This window comes from Equus przewalskii, chromosome 24 (genome assembly GCF_037783145.1).
Source record: "Equus przewalskii isolate Varuska chromosome 24, EquPr2, whole genome shotgun sequence".
NCBI lineage: Eukaryota > Metazoa > Chordata > Mammalia > Perissodactyla > Equidae > Equus > Equus przewalskii.
The window spans coordinates 17,255,345-17,280,954 of record NC_091854.1 but is presented as its reverse complement, the minus strand read 5'-3'; the positions used below and the strand labels follow the sequence as shown (position 1 = coordinate 17,280,954).

The window sequence follows — 25,610 nt, the reverse complement described above, 5'->3', positions numbered from 1 at the left end:
AACAGATCTCTGATCATAGAAAGAAAAATTTCGCTCATTTTTATTGACATGACTCAAAGAGATGGTTCTTAATAAGCGATGTCCATTATGTTTTCATTGATTTTCAGGAATAAATGCAAAGTTACAAAAATAAAGATATTTAAAATCTGGAATGTATTTCCCACCAGATTATGACAATTTAAAACTTGGCCAAAATTTGACCCTAAATTATTTGACAGTGTCCCTTTAAGACTTTTAAGGGTCATTTAGCATTTCCATTACAAAACTTGACTTTCAGAGGTTTAACGTTGGCAGTTTAAAGTTGCAGGAGTCTGGAATTTATACAAGTTGTCAGACCAGATGCTTTTTATTTATTTGTGTGAGATTTTTCTTTTACCCTTTCTTCTCTTTCCTGCTTCACTAAAAGTGTTTCTAAAACTGCTGGTAACTTCCAGAGTACACAAAAACGAAAAACTTTAAGCTTTCTATTTTTCTTTACCAGAGCTATAAATATTTTCATTTAAAAATATGATAATATGTAGGGAATCACTCTACACTCCATGATGAAAGTAAGTCCACCCAATTTGAGAATCGTTTATATATATTATGACAAGGACAATAAATAAAAATAAAATGTAAATACCAATGAAAAATAGCAATCTAGAGATACTAAACCAAATGAAGAAGTTCCATTGTATGGACAAGGTTTTTGACAAAGGGACAAAGGAAAGAGTGATTTCAGATTAATTGTGGAAAAGTCTTTGATGTCCTTTATTCAGCATGTGAAACCTGCAAGTAGGTTTGAATCCTAGAGGGAGGATGCTGAATGTTTAGAATCAAGTTAAAGTTGTTTTCAGTGCTTACATTTTCTGACAAAAAAAGTATTCCTGTACTTGCTTTTTAAGAAGCTGAATGACTACATAGGTGACAAAGTTGTAAACCCCTTCAAATAACTGACAAGTGTCTAAGTCACTTTAAAAAGATTAAGAGTGGCTCCCTTGTTCTAAAATTATATAAAAGTGCCATTTCACTTTTCAAGCAATTTGAAAGCCATTCATTTCAGTGGCAGGTAGCCAAAACACAAAAGCCAGAGAATGGCAGCAGAGATGTCATACAGGCTCACACGTGTGTTGTCCAAAGGCTCTGCTGCCTCTAACCTCAAAGGCACAGCCTCAATAGGTTGCAGAGACAAAAGAGTCACAGCAAAGATCTGCACTAGGTACACGTGTGGGTGCTGGCTTCTGGCTTGCCCTGATTCATCTGCACTGATTGCCATTCCTTAAGTGATCTCTTGAGCATGGATGCCAATGTGAAGGATGCCACATTGTGCATGCCTGGATGCCAATGTCAAGTTGCTGGCGGTGGAGCAGAATTTGCATCATCACAAATATCTGATGGACAAAATCTCAAGACATCAGTGGACATTCTGATGGACCACACATGAGTTTCAGTTTCTGAAATCTTCTTACAGATTCGTTACTTGCAACATATCAGTTCGAATGACACAAAATCTATCAAAATACACACAAGAAATACTCTATTTCTTCTCCCCACCCAACGCAGTTGAAATATAACTTTGCACAACATTAAGCTCTAGCTGTAAAAACTTGAGTTTGAATGGCCTGAAATGGTGTAAAGAATAGTTTAAGCTATAGGTCAGGCAGCATGCTAGTTCATGGAATACTAGAACTCCCAGTGAGGGTTGGGAAACAAGACAATCTTGGAAAACTTGGAAAATTCCATTGTATCTCAAAGTTCTACTTTAAAAAACTTTCCAGCGATAGTGGTTAAATAAGATTGTACGTTAGTTGGTATTGTATGCCCTTTCTCCCAATTTAAGATGTGCCATGTGAGAAAGGGAAGTGATTTCTTTAAGTTCTTTTGGTGAATCTTATGCACCTGCCTAGTTCATAGCCGTTCCTTTCAGTTATCTAGACTCTTTCAGTGTGGGAAGGAGACTATATATAAACAATTTAACAGAATTCAAGCAGCAGCAATGGAAGTAAAGGAAAAAGAGTGTTTAAATCTGAGTCAAGAAAGGCTTCAAAAATGAGAAGACATTTATGTTAATGTTTAAGAAATAGGGATAGAAGAATTTAGTCAGGTAAACGAGTCGGGTTAGGGAGTGGGGGAGAAAAACAAAACAAATATTTTAAAATATTCAGAGATGGTAGTGATGGAACATAGATTGAGTGTTGGGGCTGCAAGGAGGGCTAGAAGTTATGCCAGCTAACATGTAATGAATGCTTACTACATCGTGAGCAGCATTCTGCATTTTTTATATATTAGTCAATTAATCATCACAAGAACCTGCTAGCTGGGTGTTAGTTATTAACCTCACTTTACTTGCCAGGATTGCACCCAGGCAATGTCTCTGCCAGACGCTTGCACCATACTGCCAGCAGCAATAAATAAGACTAGACTGCCAGGAAAGGATGCAAACACCAAGAGCCTTGCACGGCATGATGGACAGTTCAAACGGGGTCCTTTCATTCTGTGGGTATTAGGGAGCCTTTGCAGATTTTTGAGCACATGAATGTCACAATCAGATTCACTAGTTATCCAAATCAAGGATAGACTGATGAAGGACATAGGAAAGGGTAGGAGAGGGACCATAGTCTAGGATAGAGGTTCCGATGACTAGGCCTCTGAATACACCTGTGCTTAGAAAGATGCAGATGCTTGGGGTCCACACCACACCCACAAAGGAGAATTTCTGGGATGATGGGAACTTTATTGAGTGAAACAGCAAGAATGTTAGAAGGGGAACGAATTTGAAGAGAAATATGTAAAGAAGATTTTGCAGGACATAATGATTGACGGGAGGTGGAAAGATGAGGAATAGGAAAAAGTCTAGGCTGACTCCAAGGTTGGTACCTGGAGCCTCATTGGAGAGAAATGTCTTCAAAACAGGAGAGAACCCAAGAGGGAGAAAAGGGTGAATGTGATGCACTGCAAGTGGCTTTGGGTTGACAGTATGGACGTGTCAAGGATGTTGCGGTTCTGGAGCTCATAAGAGAAGCCTTGGATAAAGTTACAGATTAGCAGTTGGTAGTCCTCAGTGAACTGATGGTAGCTGAAACCATGTGAAAGGGAGAGGGTGCCCCTACACACATGAGGAGTAAGAGAAGAAGGTCAAGCATGAACCCCTGGGAAGTGTAGCATTAAATGGGTGAGTATCGAATGAGGAATCTGAGAAGCCATGTTGGAAAAGTTGTAGGGTTGAAAAGGCAAAGCAAGCGTGGAAGAATTGTGGTATGAGATTGTGGGAGTAAGATAACGTGGTGGTAAAGAGCACCTGCTTTGGAGTCCAGCAGACCTGGGTTGGAGTTTTTTTGGTAATTATCATAAGCCAGGCACTGTGTGAGTACTTTATATGTGTTATTTGATTGAATCTTCCCAAGTCACCCTACAGAGATACTACAGTCTCTTCTCACTGATAGGGAAATAAATCTTAGAGTGTTAGGAACTCGCTCAAGGTCGCTTTACTAGTTAATGATGAAGTTGGGATTCCACTTCTCTCCCCAGAGCCTAAACTCCTGATCACGTGCTATAACACCTCTGTAAACCCATTCTTCAAATGCAAGGCCATGTATGTCTTGTTGAACATCGTATTTCCTTGCATCTAACCCACTGCCAGAAACAGAATAGGTTCTCGATAAGCATCGATGGAAAGAGAGAAGGAATAAGCATTGAAGCATAGATGTTGTCTGTCCTCTCATCTTGTTGCCTCCCAGAATACCTTCCCACTGACCTTATTTGAAACCAACCCATCCCTAGTCTCCGTTTACACCGTAAAGCCTTCCCTGTCGGCTCCATCCGAAGACAGGCTTCCTTCTGTACTCACACATTTGTTTGTGCCACTTACCTGGAATTTATTCTTTCTTGCCTTGTATAATCAATTCCCTTTTTGAATTCTTATATCATGCTTCAAAAGCAGGCAGAAAGCTTTGCAAGGGCGTTTGTGTACTTCTGTATTCTTCAGGTCAACTAGCTCCATGCCTTTACCAGATAGGTCTTAGTAATTGTTTGCTGATTGATTTCACTGGTTAAAATCAGAATATTAAATGACACTCAACCCATGGTTGTATCAAAAATATCACAGCCCTTCCTTCATCTTTTTCAGAAAGATTCAAAAGGATGTAAAACATAGATTTTAGGAAAAGCAACTTTATAGGAAAAAATACATGCCAGACATTCATAGTTACTCTCTGTAATGTTTTTTCCTACTTCCTATTACAGCAGACAGGCTTTTCTATGCTTTAATAAATCCCAATTTCCATGGCTTTTATGTCTTATGCATTTCAAATTATATTCAGTTGAAACTTGGCATACAATTTTCAGAGTTTCAAATATTTTCTCACACATATGTATTCTCTTAAACTATAAACTTGTTTGGATGTATGGCCCCAAAAGTAGATTACTGAGTACTTCAGGTGCCTAATTGGATAAGATAAAAGTGCAGGAGTATAGTTGTCCATGAAGGCAGTGCTGGCATTCAAGAACGACAGCACAGCAGCCCCAGAAAGTGTACTACAGACAGCAACGTGCAGAACCTTCCATGAGAGACCAGGTTCCCTCTGGGCGCGCAGCTCTGCCTGCTTGCACATGCAGCAGCTTCTGAATTCTCACAGGTGTTTTGTGGGCAATAAAGGCCACATTTATCTGCCATTACCTGATGAATAGTGACCTACTCCCTCTCGGCCTGACCTTGTCGCTGTTTTTGTAACCCCGGGATTAGACCACTGCTCTGTGTTTCTACAGATAACATTGACAACTGCCTAAGACCCTCAGCTTGTGCAAAACTAAGTAAAATGTTTTCTTATTGCCACCTTTGCATTTTTTTCCCTCCTGATATTACTTTTTTTTTATCTTGGGTAGGATATGAATGTTGTTTGCTTTGGGAACCCTAACCAAATGCTTACCACTTGACATGAAATCATTCTTTAGGTAATGGTTTGTCCGAAGATAGCAATAAAAGGGCCTGAGATAGCGCTTCAGGACAACTCTCCAATGCTTCCCTCACTCCCATCCCTAATTTATACAATTGTGCTCCTTAATTAGATTTAAAATGAACTAAGGGAAGTGATGTCATCTCTAACAGGAACGGTAAAAAACTAAGCAGGCTAAATTCAACCTACAATTTCACCAAGGCTTAGGTTACACCGTGTAAAATACTAGCTCCCTTCCCAGGAAGAAAAAAAAAAAGATTCTCAAATCACATCAAAAAAGGGTGTGGATCAATGAAAACAATATGGGATTTTTGCCAGACGTGGATTCAGCTTCTGTCTCCTCTGCTTACTGTGTGACCTTGGGCATGTTCTTAAGTTTGAAACTAATTCTTTTGAAGGGGAGGACTCCAAAAATCAGAAAGAATAGGGAGAAAGAAGTGAGAGGGGCATATCCACTCCTTTGTGGAGGAATCCCCGGTTATTGCCTCGGCGTTACTGGATGACGCGTGCTAGAGTCTCTTCTGACAGAAGCCTTCTAAACAGCTTCTCCGTTGGGTACTTCAGTCTGTCTTCAGGGAGCATTAAGAAATTTTCTTTTTGAAGTCCATTAAGAGTCACAGATTTCCTTTCATCTAAGGTACTAGGTATTTAAGCTCATCTGTCCAAGAGATGGCTAGATAATGGCTACTCACGTCCAAAGAACTTACGAGAAAGAGTGTAAACATAGCAGGACTCACCTTCCTGAGTTACCCTCGTCTTCAGCCTGAAAGGACAAACTCTGAAGGAAGGATGCTGAGTCTTTGGGCATTGTTCATGTTTAGCCTCATCCTTTGTCTCACGATTTATATTCATTGGCTATAGAGACTAATATTTTGTGATCAGGCTCCCAGATTACCTCTCTCGTCAGTTTTTAGGTTGTAAAGTGAAAAATACAGCGCTGGCCTCTCCCAAGCTGAATTTTAATTCTAAGCTCCTTTACATTCAGTTGATTGCTTTTACTAGCTGTGTCTTTCAAAGTTTCTAGCATATTTGCTAGGATATAACTCAATTATTTTTACCCCTTTACTTAATGTTATGTAGCATGATGTTACAAAAAAAAAAATACTAGATTTGGTAAAAAAAAAATCTTAGCACCATTTTGGATAATTTTTTAAAAATTCTGACATGTCTTGTTATTTAATCTGTACAACAATCATATGAGATGAATAATAACACCACCATTTTATAGGTGAAATAAATGAAGCTTGGCAGGGGCGCAGAGTGGGTGGGGATGGGAGGTAAGGAGTTAATGAGTAGGTTGCCTAAGGTCCTATAGTCAGGAACTAATAAAATCCATATACAAACTCAGCTCTCTTGATTCTAATGTACATGCCCTTTTCACTAAACTATTATGCCTCTGAAGTTATTTAAAGTCCTTAAGCCTTAATTCATTAATTTACCAAATGAGGATATTAATCTCTGCGTAGCTTAGAATACTCTTGTGAAAATCAAATAAGTAAAAGTGCTTGATAAACACTAAAGTGTTATAGAAATATGGAGTGATAATAAAGTAAATTAGCAAATGCTGAGTAACAATCATTTTCTTATGAGTTATTACACATATTACACCAAAAGGCTCTTATGGATATTAGCTATTTTTACCGAGGAGAATGAAGCCCCCAAGAGTGGAAATTAGACTTCTAATTCTCTTGTCAACATAATTTTTAAAAATAATCAGAAAAGCTAACTTACAGAAACAGGGTAAATTTTACACTTTTATAACTGTGTGACAGAGGGTGAATTTCCAAGGCAATGCGGGAAATGACAGATTTTTCATAAGCAGGTATGAGAATATTTTTCCCACATCATGTGAATAGGGTACAGCGAGAGAAAGCAGTGACCTCGCCTCTCTTGAAATGAATGTGCCTTGATGACTAAGTCGAAGATGCCATCGCATGCCCCGTGTGCTCAGAGAAAGTACAAGCACTGAATCCAGATTTTCCAGAAGCTGATGGTGTCCTAGATTTCTGTTGTATTAAATTCAGTCTGACTCTGAATAATCCCAATTCAAAACCAGATACTTGTGCAGTGGAAAAGCTGCTTTTGTGTTCTTCAGTTTTTTCAAAGGTACAGTATGGGTGATATTTTCTTTCTGAAAATTTCATTGATGTTTTATTGATTTCTATTGGCACAGTTAAAAATCAGCCTGAATAAAATAGCCTTGTTTTCTCCTTGCATTTTAGAGATTCCTTAAGTCTTGTCACTTTGGAAATCATAAATTACTTGATTTATATTAAGCGCGTACTGTTGTCCTCACCTTGATAAAATGGTGAGCCAAACAGAACTGTTTACATTATAATGGGAAAACAAGATATTAATCAAACAATTATACAAATGTTGAATTAGAAATTTTAATAAGTTCTATACAGGAAAATGATCAGGTGGTAGGAGAGAGGTCTACTCCGTGGGATCAAGGAGAGTCCCCTGAAAAAGTGATGCTTGAGCTGAAATCTGAAAAATGAGCAAGAGTTAATTAGAGGAAGAGGATGGAGGAATGAGAAGAGGGAAAAGAACTCTGGGAAAGGAAAACAGAATATTTAAAAGCCCGTATGGAAGGGCCTCTGGTTCTTTCCAAGAGATGAAAAATAAACCTGTGTAATTGGGCTGGAGAGTTGGGGCAGGGTAATGACATACGGAGGCCAGATAATGCTTAAGCATAGACACTTTCTTGACCATGAATAATAAAAAGGCTTTAAAAATGACTGTATTAGGTTAATACTTACACTTGATAACTTCATTCGTGATATATTTATTGAGCATCTGCCATTGCTAAGCATTATGCTACAAGGTTGACTAGAGAGAGAGAGCGATGAACAAGGCAGAAACGATTTCTGTCCACATCAAGCTTACAGTCTATAGTTCCGATGCATCTTTGGTTACTTATGTTCTTCAAAGGAGAAACTACTCTAAGTTTTGGTTTAAATTCTAAACTTCAATAGAAGCAATTTAGATGTTACATTTCATTCATTCGTACATTTATTTTGTGTCCTCTGAGAAAACTGATGGCTCTTTGGAAAATAAAATACACTTCTGGTTACACTTTCAAAGGGAAGCTCTACAGTGCCAGCCTGGTGGTGTAGTGGTTAAGTTCGTGCTCTCTGCTTTGGCAGCCTGCAGTTTGCGGGTTCAGATCTTGGGCCCAGACCTACACATTGCTCATCAAGCCATGCTGTGGCAGGATCCCATATACAAAATAGAAGAAGATTGGCACAAATGTTAGCTCAGTGATGATCTTCCTCAAGCAAAAAGAGGAAGATTGGCAAAAGATTTTAGCTCCGAGCCAATCTTCCTCACCAAAAAAAAAAAAAAAAAAAAAAAGGAGAAGCTCTACAAACCCTCTCTATATACTTATTATTCTACTATATGGATGAATTTATAAACAGAATTCCTCATGAACTGAAGTATATTTTTACAAGTCAAGATGTATGTATGTGAGAGAAAGCTAGATCTTTTAGACTAAATTTGTTCCTAGATCTGGCTTAAGCGTTTATTGAAGACTCATGATTGCTCTGCCCATTCTTTTCCCACTAGATTACGGTTGTCTACAGAGATCTGGGGATAAGTTCCCAGTAGGTGTGAGAGGAACTCCTCGGGGAATTCACAATGATTTCTGCTATGTGAATAGCCAAATCAAGTCATTAAAGTGACACTCATCAAGTCATCATCATTGGAAATTACTAATTACTTTGTTTGGTTATGAAGATTTAGACTGTATTCCTAATGTTTTCTCCAATCCTCTGCCACTAATCATAAGAGGGGGAAGATGAGAAGGAGTGAGAGTATATCACCGCCCCCATTGGTGTACGGGAGGAAGGGTCAAGACCAGCCTCGTGGACTTATGACTAGGTTTCTATTTTCAGCCTTGATCTTCCCCCTGAGCTCCAGTATTGTATATCCTACCTCATGCTTGTTATCTCTACCTAAATATCTAAAAGGTATCTCGAAGTGAACATTTCTATAAGCAGAACTTTTTATTTCCCCCATAAACCCTTTAACTCCCACCCCGTTTCTCTCCTGGTCTTCCACACTCAGTGAGAGAAACCACCATTCACTTTTTCCAGTCAAAAATTTTAGAGTCAGCTTAGATTTCTCCCTTTCCCTCATCCTTCCAACATCCAATCCATCAGCAAGTTCGTTTAGCTCTACCCCAGCATTTATCCAGAATGTATCTTCACAGCCATCCCTCACCACTATAGTAGATAATAATCCTTTCTCCGCACAGCAGCCAGGGTGATCATTTTATAATAGTTCAAATTGTGTCATATCTTAACTTAAAACTCTCCAATTACTTCTCATTTGAATAAAATCTGGACATTCATCAAGGCCTCCAAGATGCTGTATTATCTACTCTTTGTCTGCTTCTCACGCTTCCCCTCATATCAGGCTTCCCCTTTCTGCTACAAGCTTCACTCACTATTTTGCTATTCCTTGTACAAATCAAACAGGGTCTTTGAACTTGCTGTTTCCTCTGCTTAGAACTTTCTGCCCCTAGATCTTTGCTTGACTGTCTTCTTGTGTGTCAATTTGTCAGTTCTAGTATTATTTCACCAAAGAGACCTTTCCCAACCACAAATGTGTTGTAGTATCCTGCTCATCAAAATCATTCCCTATAATTTTGTTTAGTTTTGTTTTCTGGATTGTTCTTACTCTCTTTTTGTAAATGTGCTTCATTTCTGTCTCTTCCAAGTAAAATGTAAATTTCATCAGAACAGGAATCATATTTATCTTTTTCATGTCTGTTTTTCCAGTACCTGGGAAAGTGATCTATAAATATTTATTAAAAGGAAGGAGGAAAGAAAGAAATGGAAGGAAAGCAGGAAGGAAAAAATAAAATACATAGCTAATGTATCCAATAAAAACAAGTTTGCATTCCTTATTTTTCATAGCCACTCTTCAACCCAGATATAATGTAAGGAAAAAAATATTCTGCCCAAAGCATTCCAAAAACATTTTAATGCACTCTGGAGAGAAAGTCTACGTACCTAATGTCTATTGGAAAAATTGTGCAGTAAATCTGTGGATAAAAGAGGAATGCAAAAAAACAAGAGAAAAAGAAAGACCTAATTTTGCACTATTAAACAATGTTAGTTGCATTATCTTGTTTTCCCTTACTTTTATAAGAAAAAAAAATAGAAACACAACAAACCACAATGACAACTCAAATGCATCTTTATTCTTCTGGGTGTCATTCATTAGATGATGCGCTGGGCTCCACTCTCACTGTGTGTGTTAGTCTCTCTGAGCAGAGCTCCATTGATTTCACAGTCTCTGAGCTACCATTTTGGAGACTGCTGAGTGCAAATATTATAACGCCATTTGGGGTACTCTAATGTGCTTTTTAGAAAAGTAGTCTCTCAGTAATACTCCAACTTACGCTGATTGGGGCTTGGGCTACATGCTTGCTGAGAAAAGATGGCTCTGCTAGCTGTTATGGTTTATTTTCAGCCCTTTAAACTTGACAAATCTTATCAGAGTTCTTGCCCAAGACTTTATTGATTCTACAGGGTGGCCCAGAGCCTTGAAGTCGTCCATGGGGAAGTGCTCCCTAAGGACAAGGACTCTGTGTTATAAATCACTGTATCACAAAAGGGACTGACACATTAGAAACACTCAGTAAACGTTTGTTGAATGAATAAATGAATGAATAAATAAATAAATCTTAATTTCTAATTCATTAGTAAGAAAAATGAGCACTTTGCCTTGTCCATCTGATCTCCCACTTTTCAGTTACCCGAAACTTCCCTTAGAAGTCCCAAAGCTACAAATACTTTCTTTTCCCTGATTTTTTTATATAACAAACGTTCATTAACCACCTATTTGGTGCAAGCCTTTGGAATGAACACAAAACAATTAAGACATCTTCTGCCCTCAAAGAAAACCTATTCAGAGACAACCCTGTGAAGACTCTTATCTAACTTTAGAATTTTTTCTGGCCTCTTCTACAATAATTCCCTGCTCTAGTAGAGTTCACAATATTTTTTTCAGAAAAAAATTCCCTGTTAGTGCTGCCCTCCATCCCTTGAAAGCCCCTGGTTCTCCTGGTCTATGTTTACTTGAGGATATAAAGTCTATTCTTCCTTCAGGCTTAATAGACATCATGTCTGGCTTAAGGCACGGCAAGAAACTAAACATGAAATGGTATCTTTTGGCCCTCTGTAGGATTGCTTTTTCCAAGACACTTTGGGATGGCGTCCTAGACTTTCATTAAGCATTCCTATAGTAAAACACCGTAGGAATCTCACCCTGACATTTAAAATAGGGAAGCTTTTGAGCATGATTTTTTTCATAATATCACTCTGTGTCCCCTCTCTCTATGAAGTGTCACATGAGAAGATTTTTCAAAACTAAGAGCTGAGTAAATCCTTGCTTCTCCCAAAGAATTCTTTTCATTATATTCAAAGTTAATCTTATAACATTTGCAGCTGCCTTTTTCATTTTTTTTTTGACTTATTAGAAAGCTTAGAGTTGGAAATACAACCAAAGTTTAGTCATTAGATGGGATTACATTGTCCTCCTATCATTATGCTAACTTCTCCACAAGATGAGAAAATAGGGGTCTCCGAATTTACATGTAAAATTTTTTAATGGAAGATAATTTCAAAAAGTCTAATACATATTTTCCACTTTTTGAGAGAATAGTGTTCAGTACAGATAAAAAAGTACCTGTCCTCGTAGAATTTATATTCTTTATATTTTTTCTTACTATTTTTTAACCAAGAGAAGTGGGGGAAGAATGCCCATCCATTGATCACTCAAATGACCACATATGGATAATATTTTGTTACATTTCTTTACAATTTACTTAGATATAAAATTTTTCTCATGTTATTAAAATCTCTTCTCAAATGATCAAGAAATAGTCCATTGAGTGGATATACCTAATTTACTTAACGTACCTTAATATCTTAATTGTGCAGGTCTTGTTTCCTGTTTTTTTATCATTATAATCCTGTTATGTTTTGGGATTATCAACCTGTAGGACTTTCTGCCACTTTCCTTGTTAGATTATTCCAGACATACATATATATCACTTCATTATATTTACCACACTGCATTCTTCTCTATCAGCATTGACATACTTGCTGTATGTGTTTTTATACTGGTAGAGATTTATTAAGCAAAATGAATATCCTAAGTCATTTAAATATTTGCATGTTAACTATTGACATAAAAAAAGTGCATTACAATAACAAGACAAAATTTAATAATGGGAGTATTCTTCATAACCAAAAAGATCAAGAATAGGAAATTTTGATTTAATCTTGGAAAAAGAGGCTTTCTGTGATATTTCAAAAATCTCCTTGCTACAGTCAAGCATGCTAAAGGGTAACTTAGTCATTATTCAAATTAGGCTATTAACGAGTCAATCCTGTGGTAATCCAGCTGAATAATTTTTTCTCTGGAGATGTCTATATGTAACAAATTTTCCATAAAGTTTGACAATTAAAAAAAAAAGCGTTCTAGTACAAAATTATCCTCCTGCTAAGAAACCGGAGGCCTATCTACTGAGTAGAATTCTCACGTAGAAGTAGTCACTGGAGAACTCAAATGTGTGTTAACCATAGGCCTAAACAATTGGTTCGTTTGGTCAAATAAATGATAAAAGTCATCCAGCAGACTGCCAACCAATCAACTCATTTAAATACTATCTCTGCGTAGTAGCAATGTTGTAAAAGAGTTTTATTTTTTTCCCCCCCAATTCAGAGAGGTAACTTTCTTACTTGCCAAGTTAAATGATTTTCTGAAATACGCATTGGCATATAAATTAATGCCTGTGTATACGGTACTGCGGAAACAATAGCCTAATAACGGAAGCCTGTAAATACCTGTAGTATTTTCCTCAAGCCGTTCTAAAAATGTCTACTCTATTAATGCCTCCCTATTTCTGATACGAATGAAGAAACTCCAAGCAAACTGCGTTGCAAATGACTTTTCTAAGAGCATTTAATGTTGTTGGAAGACCTGTTTCTTTGTGAGAGTGAATCATTTTTACATTCTCTATCTGAAGGGATGACTTAACTGGTCCCTCAGCGCTTGTTTCTGCTGTGTTTTGTCTTAAATCATTTATTATTACAGCCCTCTTTTTCCTCTCACTCTCTCCTTTGCCTCCCACCCCACTAAAAACCAACAGAAAGCCAGACTGAAGGGAAAGCGTAGGAGGGATGAAATTTTGAGTTGAACAAAGAAAGGATGAGCCCTGAAAATTTCTATTTTTATTTTTTTTGTGACTTTGCCTCGGTCCAGGATCATGCTTTCTTTTATTTCAACCAGAGTGGAAGCCCGTCGTTTATGTTCTGACCTGTTTCCATGTTCTGAGTGCAGGTCTTCATGTGTCTTCTCTGCAACCAAAATTTTAACTTATGCTTTCACTCCAGGAGTAAGGACTCATAAGAGTAAAGGTACAAAAAGAGCAAAAAATCGAGCATTTTCAATGTGATGGACCCAAGTGTAGGACAATTAGATTGGCAGATATGGGTGTTTAACTCTGCTATCCAGATCCAACCATTCTTAACATAAAACGTGGTAAAATAATTCAGTACGCAAAAGGTTAAAATGGCATCTTTTATGATCTGCATTACTATGAAAAACTAGGAGTGAAATTCTAAGCAGTACTCTTGTAATCAGTCACCAGAGTTCTTCACGTCAAGAACAACAGGATGGTGGAAATGAATATCTCAAATCTGTGATGTATCCGAGACTTGGATTGCAATAACCAGTTGTTCTGTGCATATATTTGCTTTTATTTGCTTCTCCATCCTATCTGACAGCTGATCCACCTGAGGCTGGAGCTCAGGTGGAGGTATATGAGACCAAGACTAACGGGACTTCCCATCGGGACATCTGCCAAAAAGGGGTATGAAATTTTAACAAACAGTCCATTTGTGTAAAGTCAGTTAGAATCAAGCCAGAAGGAAGGCAGAAAATCATGAGTTGGAAGATGAGAGCTGGTTTAGACAATAAGTCACATCTAAACCAAGGTGTAAACCAAAGCAAAGAGGGGTGGCATAGAAAACAGACATGAAGTGAAAACTTGTCAAAATATAGGGAGAGTAAAGAATGTAATTTATGGATGTTAATTTTTCATTTGCACTTCCATTCATTTATAATAAATATCTCACGCTCTCCTTCAAATTGGACGTAAACTATTAGTTACATATGCCATCTTCCCTCTTTACATCCTGGTTACCCCTGCTTCTGCTATGTTTATTTCTATCAGGACTAAAGAAAATCAATTTTTTTTCTTTCTTGAATAAAAGAAGTGAGACAATCCAGCTTTGTGGCATAAATGATGTCTTTTCACGGCACTAAATTATCTAGTAATATTGGTTGGGAACAATAATGGAGAATCTTCATTTGATGACCACAATATTCACAAGCATTATTGCAATGACATCTACATTTTATTGTCCTGATTCAACTTTTGCACTTTTTCAACCTTAGCTGAAATGTGTTGGATTTTTAAACCAGACCATTGACATTGGGTCATTTGACTTGAATGACATCTCTATCACTGACTAGCTATCTGATGTTCAACATAAAATCTGATTTTCCTAAGGTTTAGTTTCTTCATTGACAAACAGTGTAAAATATCTCAAAAACTTGTCTTAGAGACTAAATGTGTGTATTAACAAACATGGATGCTGTTAGCAGAAGGCGTGACTCCGCATCGGTTCTTAAAGAAAGTAGTTTCTATTCTCCACCACTCTCGTGAATTTTCTTCTCTTCTGCTGAGTAAGCAAGACATTAAGGATCGTATGTTGGTTTTTGATAGGTTTTCTCAGAACTTTCTCCTGAAAATGTTTATGAAAATCTTCAGAGACTGGATCTTCCAGTCATCATAAATTTCCCGTGTTTTCCTACTTGTGAATACAAGTGAATTGGTCACTGCAGTAGTGTTTAAGAGTAAGTCTTGTAGGTAGAAGAAATCTCATGCATCTCCGTCACCTTCATGAGCTCCGTACTAGCAACTCACCTGGATGTGGTACACATGGCTCCAGAAAAAGAAACAGTAAATCCGGTGTGGTGAGATGTGTTCCTTTTAAATCACGTCTACTCAAAGAGGCAGGTTCCGTGCACAAATATTTATAGTAACATGCCAGAAACCCACAAAACCTCTGTCAACAGAGAGCATTAAAACAAAGGACTGTAAAATTAAATGCAGAACTCATTTTATACAGATTCTAGGTTTCCTTCCTAGTTTTCTTGCTTTACTCTTCTTGTCTTTATGCTTTTCAATGGCCCGGGACGACATACCCTCTAACATACACCAAGAAAATATTTCTCTGTCAATCTCTTAATCTCTCTGGCCTCTGATTTAACATAGAAATATTTTGTACTAACGTGAATTTCACACTTGGACTGTGTATTCAACTAACCTTCCTTTGAAATAAAATAATATGACATGTCTCAATATTTAAAGCTTATCCTTATATATCTTTTCGAACTCTCTAATGAATTTTAGTCACTTCTTTTCAAATCTGTGATTCTTGAAAAACTTCCATCCATTGGATTCTGTGATATAAGACTCCCTTCATTCTTCTCCCTTGTCAATCATTTCTATCTCTCCTCTTCTCCTATTTATCCTTAAGAGTTGATGTCCCCCGAGTGTTTTATCATAAATGCTATTCTCTTTTTATGTCACACATTTTCCTGAGAAAATCTTAGCCTCCAAATGCTTATGATTTATAAATTCTTCTACAATTAAATTTCTCCAGAGTTCTAGACCCATATAGCCAACTGATTATCTTCTAGTCACACAAATTCAAAATGTCTAGCAACTTTCTTGCTAACCATATTCTTCCTTCCATATCTCTTATCTTGGTAAGTGTCACCAATTTCTGTATGTTTGAACGAGCCTGTAACCAGGCAGTAATTCTTAACTTGTTTTTCCTTTCCCCTTATCTAATCATTTACCAAGCCTTATCAATTTTGTTTCCTTAATATCTCTCAAAAAGTTTAGCTATCTCCACCTCCATTGACCACTTCCTTAGTTGAGGCCCTCATATTTCTCTTTGCCCTGTTCCTCTCTGTTCATCACACATCTTCTAGAGTGATAGATTTAAATGTACATTTGGATAAGTCGATCTATTGTTTAAAATCTTTTAATGACTTTCTGCCACGTACAAGACAAAGCCAAAACTATATCAATGGCATACAAAGAACTTTCGCATAGATCCCTAATGACTTCAACATCTGTCTCTAATGTCTCTTCTTCACATTTACATTCTTAAAGTAAGAGAACTGCTGGCAGTCTGGCCCACTACCTCTATGCCCCAACTTTCCCACCACACCGTGGCTTTGCATCCATCCATCCCACTGAGTGTACATTACAGATGCATGAAATGTACTCACTGACATCTTGACATGCGTATCCACTCAGGGAGCTAATTGTTATTATTGGACCTTTTTTCAGGCATAACTCCCTTATAAAACCTCTGTAACCACAAAAAAATCTTGTAAGACAATTTCCTCCTCCCCATGAGAAAATCTGAATCTTCTATATATTTCCATTATTACATCCAATATACATATATTCGTTACAAGAACCAAAATGACAAATGTTGGCCTTTGCTCTGAATAAAGTGAAAAGGAACACTAACGAAAGAAAATTAATGTTTGTAGGAGTGTGTGTGTGGGTGTCAGACAGACAGTCACAGAGACAGAGACACAGACAGATAGTGATACATAGAGAGAATAAGAGAAATGGGGACAGAAAGATGGAAAGAATTCACAAATATGTATTTGAGGGTTCAATAAATACAGTATTTTGCAACAAGAATAAAATTATCATTAAAATATTTGCAGTTTGGGCTATTGTTTTCCCCTTGAAACAATACTCTTTAAGGATTCACCAAAGGAAAATCCCTAAATATTTATAATCAGTAATAGTATGAAGATATTAATTCATGTACTGATAGTTTAGTTGTTGGTTATGCATTGCTTGCTTGGTAGATTTTTTTAAATGTATTTCCCCCTTCAAGTAAATGCTACAATATGTTTAACTGCATGCATTTTTGACAAGTGATGGCTTATATATGGTGATAGAAGTGTATGTATATTCTTCTAGATATATCAGAGATAGAAAAGAATGTGTGTGCTTATGTATACATACCTATGTACATATACATTTACAGGTACCTATATATATACATATATGTGTGTATGTGCTTATGTATGCATACCTATGTACATATACATTTACAGGTACCTATATATACATATATGTGTGTATATAAATGTGCGTGTGTGTGTGTGTGTCTAGACACACGTATTAGTTGTCTGAGACAAGTAGCCACTTGGCATAATGTATCATTTCCAGGATTGGTTTTTATTTGAGTTAGAGTTAAAGGACTTTGCCCAAAGCATTCAGATATAGTCTACTTCTGATAAAATGATGCCTCCCTATACAGGGCTATTGTTCTGCTTCTAACAGCAATCTTGCTTCAGCTGAATGGATGACCTTAGTCTAAAGTGACTGGCTTATTTGAAAGGCCACGTATACTTTTTTCCCATGAGCAAAGGAAAGCTAAACTAAATCAATTTATGTTTCCTATGGACACGAAAACAAAAAAACCCTTGGCTCGGAAAAGCCATGGCAGAAAAACATGTTATGTAAAACAAAGCATCGTTGGGCTGGAGCAGTAATCTATGTGAAGCACTTGTAATCTTATAGAAAGCACTGGACTACTTTTGGTATTGGGGTTAGGTGTTTTTTTAAATTAATTAATTTATTTATTTTTCATTAGCTAAGCTTTTGGTAGTGAGGTATTGCAAACTGGACAGCCGCTCGTATGGATTTCCAAGCCAGTGGAATAGCCTTGAGACTTTCTTCCCTTCAGGGTGATGTCATCAGTTAGCCAGTTTCCGTAGCACCCCACACACTACCAAGGTTCCTCTTGGTATTAGTTCTGCCTTCACCTGCCAAGAAAAGAAAACACACAGCTTCCTTTATTCTAAAGTGAAACAAAGTGGTTTGGACACAATTTGGAGGAGAACTGCCAGAAAAAACAAAAAAATGTTTAACTTAATAATGTTTCCATACATTTAGATGCTCTCCTAGAATATACGACTTTAATTGATTTTTACCTTTTTTATGGACTACAACTGGTGTAGTAGAAATTGAACTTTGGCATTGACCCAGAATGTTAAAGAAACGATAGAAAACTTTATAAAATCCAAAACTATTAAATAATTGCTGGAGGGATTTTTTTTTTTTTTGCATTTCACAAAATAGCACAATGCTTGTTTTTAATAGAAAATAATCTCAACTTTATCTGAGGTAATGCTTTTGTCTGTTTTATGTGAGACAAAATTCTAAACAAGGTAATTCATTAAAAGCATATTGTGTACCAAAAAAACTGAAATAATTGCCATTGTTTCTACATGAAAATTATTATGTTCACAACACTTTTTGTACAACTAAATATAGGCATCCTAAAGATACTTGTACGTTTCATCCTCAAAAGACCCTCCCTGCCAAAAAAAGTTTTCAGATATTAAGTTCTGAAGACAGTTAAAACTTATCTTATCATCAGAATGCTTAGGGCAGAGTACTTCAGAAATTTTGAATGATTCCAATCCTTTTAGGAACACACTGTAGCACTTAAAATCATCTCATCCTTCATGAAATATGATTTTCCCCCCTTGTGCTTTTAAAAAACTGCACCTTATGAAATAAATTTTCATTTGGAAATACCAAAAGAATTAAGTTACACTAAGTATAATAGAATCATTGATATTAGAGAAGAGAAAAATGTATTAGGCCTCTCCTTTGATGTCTCAGGAAGGACAGTTTTCAATATAGTATGTGACTTAGTGAGTTCTCTAGTCTAGCGTTTAACGGGAATTTTCAGTATGCTAATAAAACGCTTTTAAAAATCTATCTATATGGGCCATGTGTACCCAAGTGAGGCAAATGTTACTGAAAAGTAGAATAACTTCTCGTTTTCTGTAGTTCGTTAATATTGGCCTTGAGTGGAAAGGCGGCATCTTTAGGGTCTCCACCACCCACAGAACCATTAAAGGAATCAAGGAAACTTGCACCAACCACCTGTCCCTTTTATGCCTGTTTGGACTATGGTCATAGGGATAAAACCTTAGTGTTCTGCACAAATTGGGGTAGCTATTTCTTCAAATTCTACTTTTATATACCAAGTTAGGTTGAAATAACTTAAGGCAGAGAAATAAACTAGAGCTTGAAAAAGGCAATTAAAAGATGGAAAATAGGCTAGTGATGAAGGAAAAGTATAAATGAAAAGATGACTTTGTGGAATTAAGCCTGTGTTTCTAAAACTAATGTTTGCATTAAAAATATTAAACATCATTAATATTCTCACTTCTAAACGCTTGTTTTGAATATAAAGTGAGATAAGAAATGTAAAGCATTTAGCACAGCATAGGATATGTATTTCATAACTAATCACTTTTGTTCTTTATAAATGAAATATTCTATCATGTGCAAGAAGTAAGCTGAAATACAGTGTAAAAGTATAGCTTTAAATCTCTGTGATAATTTCTACTGTAATTATTTACTAGGAAATATAGAGGCTATTTTTCAAAAAGTATGCCATGATTTTGAAGAAGAAAAATCATGCACTTCATCATCCAACCATTTATTCACTTATTCAATAAATACTTATGGAACAAATCATCTCTCAAGCATTGTATTAATTGCTGGACACATAGCAGTGGACAGAAAACCCAGTATGCTTGAATTCTAATGGAGGTGACAGACGTATAAACAGATCAACAAAGAACAAAGGAATAAGTGTTGAAATGGAGGTCTGTTGCAGGTACAGCTCAAGGGCAGTCATGTGAGAAGGGTCAGCGTAGGAAGCCTAGAACACTGAGGTCTCTGTCTCCCCCCATAGTGAGCTGGAGCATAAAGATCTTAGATATCACACACCAATGTGAAACAAACAACCTGTCCATTGTTCATGTGAAATGGTAGGTCATTCTTTAATCTGCAATGTCAGTAAGACTTTATACACTCTGCATCAATCAATTTTTTAAAAAAACTAGACTATTATAGCAACACTTCAATTAATGAATCATCTGAGAAGAAGGATGAATAAAGTCAAACTCTGTTTAGAAATAAAAAGTGGACAAAAGTCTTCATAAATTATTCAAAGAATGTGAGTGCATCATAGAGCTCAGGAACCATGTCCCTCTAAGATATAAAGGTGATGGGCAAGGCCGTTGACTCCCACCTTATGTAAGGAGGTCAAGGAGGGCAAACACAAGGGAAAGATATCGTTGCGGTCAAGTTTGCTTTCTCTCGTTTGTACCCTATTTGCCTCCATTTGCTAGCATTCAGACAACTTGGAGAGCTTACTATTGCTGGACGGACAGATTATAATTTAGTCTGAGGAAGTTTCAGTATGTATCTCATCAGATTTGGCTTCCTATGCTCTTTGATTAATTAATTAGTCGATTAGTTTGTTGTTTGATAGCCCATCCCATTCCAAAAACGTTTTTGAGGTGACTAACTTCCTGACGCTCTAATAATAAACTTTGTCCCCTGTTAAAATAACGTACCTCAACAAGCAAGTGGAGAGATGTCTTCTTTCCATAGGGGAGCCCTTGAAATCAAACCACAGTTGTCCACCTATATGTAAGACTAAGGCACACAGAGTTATGATGCAGGCCCATATTATTTTGACTAGTCACTCCTCTAGCCTCCAGAAGCATGTTGACAACAGGAGCAGTATAACACTGTAATTATTTCCTTACATGTGAATCTTATTCCAATAGTTGTCAAACTTTAATATCCATCATCATAATTATACAAGGGGACGGGGCTTATGAAGATATAGCTTCCAAGAGTTTCTGATTAAGTATACCTTGGGTGTAGCCTCAAAATTTACCTTTCTAAAAATCTCCATATCATGCTGATACTGCTAATGTGGGGATCATACTTTGAGAACAATTGTCTTGTCCAGTCCCTCGTAAATACCTAAATGATGGTAACGAAGCCTTACCTCTGTACAGAAACTTTTAGAAAGTGCTCAATAAATGTTCAACACATTGAATAAATGAATGAATAATTGTACCTGGTTTAGTTCTCCAAGGAGGAAGGAATAAATAGCTTCTGATCCCACTTCTCAAAATGTTGGTCTTTGAGAAACTCTATGTAGGATGAGCCTGGGGGCAAGACTATAGGGAGAGCTGAAAACCCAGGGCTGGAAATGTCAAACAGCATTTCAATCTTCAGTTTCCTCAATGATAGACAAACGAGCTCCACATAAATCCTTGGCAAGACTCAAAACATACTACTAAACGGGTGGGAGGTTAAAATGTAGAAAAGGAAGGGTTCATCAAGAACGAACGCTGACTGGCAGCATCTTTCCTTAGCAATGTTACTTACAGAGAACACCAGGGAAATACAATAGGCATAAGGCATCTGGAACCGCCAAAAGGGCTTGCTTCTCGTGCACAACATGGAATAAGACAAGCCGTATGCCAAACAAATTAGATAGATCAATTAATAAAGACCTAGATGAGTATAGTGATGTCTGCCTGAAAGACGATTTCTAGCGGTGTGTCTCCTCCTTGCTTAACTTCAAATGCTTGTTTTCATCAAGATTTTGAATGATGACATGAGGGTGGGCCGCCAGAAGCACAAGTGATTCAAAGCTTGGAAAAAAGGCAAGTGATTTAGGAGACAGAATGTAAATCTGGCAGTATGCCATGCATGAGAAAGGCTGATAATCAGCAATAGGTTCAACAGAAGTCAACGGTATGTTGTGACCACCTTTAATTGTATATAAATATGACTATATATACAAATATATATAGTCATACATATAAGTAGACATCTATAATACATATATTACATATACATATTCAGAGAGAGAGAGAAACATGTTCAAAATGTTCAGTTGAACATTTGGATTTTCAGAAACCTTTAAACAAATGGAAAGAACATGTTACTGCTTACAAAAATGATAGAAAGATGACCATCTTTAGATGATTCTAACATTCTTGTACTGGTTCTAGGATTAGGGGTTGTTAAACTAGAATGTTGCAAGGGTATCAGTACTCGGAATGATTTCACATTTTTTACTCAGCATCCTAGCTTGCATGACTCCTTAGCTATGTTTAAAAGTAGTCCCTTAGTAAAAGGAATTTCTGGACCCTCTTCTGTGGAGACCTGCACTGGATTCCTGCTATAATGTAGTGGTGGCCTCAGGGATAAATTCAGCTCTACTTCATCACTTGCATTTAATGATTTTTTTTCTTTTCAAAATGCTATCCTTGATGCTATTTTTAAAAGCAAGAGTACAGCCTTTGACATTCTGTTAATTACAACAAAGAGAGCTATGTTGTGTCTTATGCTTACTATGTTTAATAAAATAAAGGAATTGAATTTTTTTTTAATACCACAACAACAACATCATTACAAAGATGGCAGTGAAGACCAGCTTCCACTCTCCAGTGGATTGGCCCCAGCCACTCTTGTCATTGGCCCTGTTCTCTCTTCCTTTTACTAGGCTGAATAACATAGATACCCTTAGCCTTTCATCACATCAATTTACAAACTTTTAAAAGTTCCATTTTGTTCTGTTCAAAACCGTGAAGTCCAAAGCTGGATGTACTAGTTTATCTCTAACCTATTCCAGAGAACCATTAGGCATTTACCCAGCTGCCTGTGGGGTAATTCTACTCTTCACACTTCTCCAGCACTGAAAAGGGAAAAGCAGAATACTGCCAACTAAGAAAACATTGCCTAGTGGCTTGGTAATCTGGGAGTTTTTCCAGCCTGCCTTGTGGAGGCAGCCCAAACATCATAGTGTTCCCAAAATGCCTGACTGGGTTGACTAGGCCTGTAGTAATTTCCCACAATTGTATGCTATAAGCTTCTTAGTAATTGTATGCCCTAACCTTGTTCACACCACTTCCTTTCTCTCTTCCTTCTTCCCTTCCTTCTTTCTTTCCTTTCTTCCTTCTTTCTCTCCTTACCTTCCTCTTCTCCTTCTTCCCTCATTCTCTCCAGTCCATATCTCCTATCAATTGTCCACCCCCTGATATTTTGCAATTTGGCATGAGATCCATTTTACTCATGCATGACAGAAGAGAATGAGCACCCCAGGAATTGGCCAGACTCTTCATTAAAACCCAACCAGGCTGGGCTGTGACTGTTGGAGGTATAGTGCGCTCAGGCAGGGGTTGCCAACACTAATAGCACTGTGCTTGGTCATGAAGAAATGCATGACTTTATATTTATCAGAAACGACCACACCGGAGCAAAAAGATAAACATTATTTTCAGGAAAAAAAAATCAATCATCGGCAAATACGTGAAATAGAGATAATAATATTGTAAGGTTACCCTGAGAGCTGAATGCACAAAAAAATGCAGGAAAAGTATTCGGTGCATTGTCTGGCATTTAATGAACATTCACTAAATGGTGTTATCATCATCATCACCTTCCTCATGTTTTAGTTATTGCCAGTATCAAAATTAGCAAAATCTTAAACTAGAACCTATTTTGGTAAAATCACATTCAGATATTGGCTGGATGTTGTTTGGTATATACTCACACTAAGACAGCAGGAAACGTTATTATCCCAGAAGCAGTTTATGTCACAACCTTCAGATTCATTGAAGCTTATGCTACCTCTGAGTTTCCTGACGGGACCACGTTACACTCAACATCAGCCTAAATCCAGGTTGATTGCCAGGCGTCCTATTGGTGCGGCAAATTTGTGATGGGACAATATGTGCAAATATTTTTAATTGCCTGACAGTTGTTCTTCATTTAAAAAATATCTTACTTTAACAAAATCGTGCCATTTGCGACAATGTGGATGGACTTTGAGGGTATTATGCTAAGCGACATAAGTCAGAGACAAATATCGTACGATTTCACTGTATGTGGAAGATAAACAAACACATAGACAAGGAGAACAGATTGGTGGTTACCAGAGGGGAAGGGAGTCGGGGGAGGATGAAAGGGGTACAGGGGCACATATGTATAGTGATAGATAAGAACTGGACTATTGATGGTGAACACGATGCAGTCTACACAGAAACTGACACAGAATAATACACACCTTAAATTTACTCAATGTTATAAGCCAATATGACTTCAATAAAATAATTTTTTAAATCTTACTTTAAAGTGTATGCTTTAATTTTTAAATACTTCAAAAAGAGAAAAAAGCTGTATTATCTACCCCAGCACCTTAATACCACATTGCTCAGCATTTTTATGTATTTCACTTTGAATTTTTATGCACTTTTCAAAGTCATAATAATAATGTGCATATGATGTCATAACATGCTGTTTCATATTACATGCACTGTAACTGTTAAAGCAGATTTTGTCATCAGAATATCCAGGTTTAAATTGTAGCTCTGTTGTCTATTAGCAGTGTAATCTTTATGTGTCTCAGCCTCCCAGAAACTCAATTCCTCCTTACATAAGAATGAGGTAATAATAACAACATATATCTCATCATAAGAACCGAGTTAGAGAATTCATGTAAAGGGCTTCCTGCAATGCCCAGAACAGAGTAGTCAATAAATGTCATGATTTTAATGGTTGCGAGTAGTCCCTAATCTTTTAACCATCTCTAACTGGTTAACGTCCACTAATGCAATTTTATAAATGATGTTATAGGTAGCAAAATTCCAGGTTGACAATGAATGTTTTTGGTTTTGATTTTTTGCTGATGTGATCATTAAAAGATGATGTCATATTTCCTATTTGTTTACACCACTCTTAGCTGTTTATTAAAATTTTTAATTCAATGTAACTAAAAGTAATAATATCATGCTTGCCAGCTTTCTTCTCCATCCAAGCTTCCCTCCTCCAACCCTGTCCCTGCCACCCAGTGGCACGTGCCCAAGACAACTTCAGGAAGAGAACTGCAGGATTTAGCAGGTCGCTATGACATGGTTTTCTTCTGTTAGTCCACATCTCACACTTCCTGGAACATACAGCAATTCCAAGACTCAAACTGCTTCTACTCCCTTCCTTTTTTCAGAAGCCTGAGCTACAAAAACAAACTGTAACTCCTTTCCCCATCTAAATTGAATTTGCATTTCTTTGACTACTAATGAGGTGAGCATTTTCCCATCTGTTTGTTTACTTGTTCTATTTCCTCTTTGGTGAATTGTCTGTTCATGTCCTGTGCTCAGGATTTATGAATTTGTATGGGCTTGTCTTTCAAAATTACAAAGTTATTAACCCCTTATCAAATATAGACTGGGATATTCTTTATGAAATAAGGACTTTTATATTTATAAAACTAAATCTATTGGCATTTTTTCTTTATGGTTAGTTTTTAATCATTTGTAAATTCATAGTCTTCTATCCAAAAATCCAACTATTTATTTCTATTTTTCCTACCTTAGTAATAGTTTGACTTTTTCATTTTAACATTTTAATCCACCTCAAACTTATTTTGGAATAAAATGTGAGGTAAAAGAATATGTGGCTTTTTCCAAATTGCTAATTATTTATCACCACTTTTGACTAAGACTTCTGCCAATTTTATTGATTTATAATGACTTTATTATACAGGACATTTTTACAAATAATAAGAATTATTTCTTCGCTATTTATTCTTTTCCATTCAGCTGTCTACTTTTATACAAAAATCATGGATTTACTTATTATAAGTTTATAATGTG

The 25,610-nt window shown here is 36.8% G+C and overlaps 1 protein-coding gene and 1 long non-coding RNA gene across 11 annotated transcripts in view; one reads left to right on the top strand and one right to left on the bottom strand.

Moving 5' to 3' along the window:
- The window catches only part of ADGRL2 (adhesion G protein-coupled receptor L2), a 594,788-nt gene that overhangs the window by 42,218 nt on the left and 526,960 nt on the right, over window positions 1-25,610 (top strand). The window lies entirely within an intron of this gene.
- Window positions 17,675-23,095, bottom strand: LOC139079047 (uncharacterized). Its single transcript, XR_011532309.1, has 3 exons — window positions 21,023-23,095; window positions 20,508-20,589; window positions 17,675-17,888 (listed from the first exon to the last, which is right to left on the bottom strand). It is a non-coding gene; the product is annotated as an uncharacterized lncRNA (long non-coding RNA).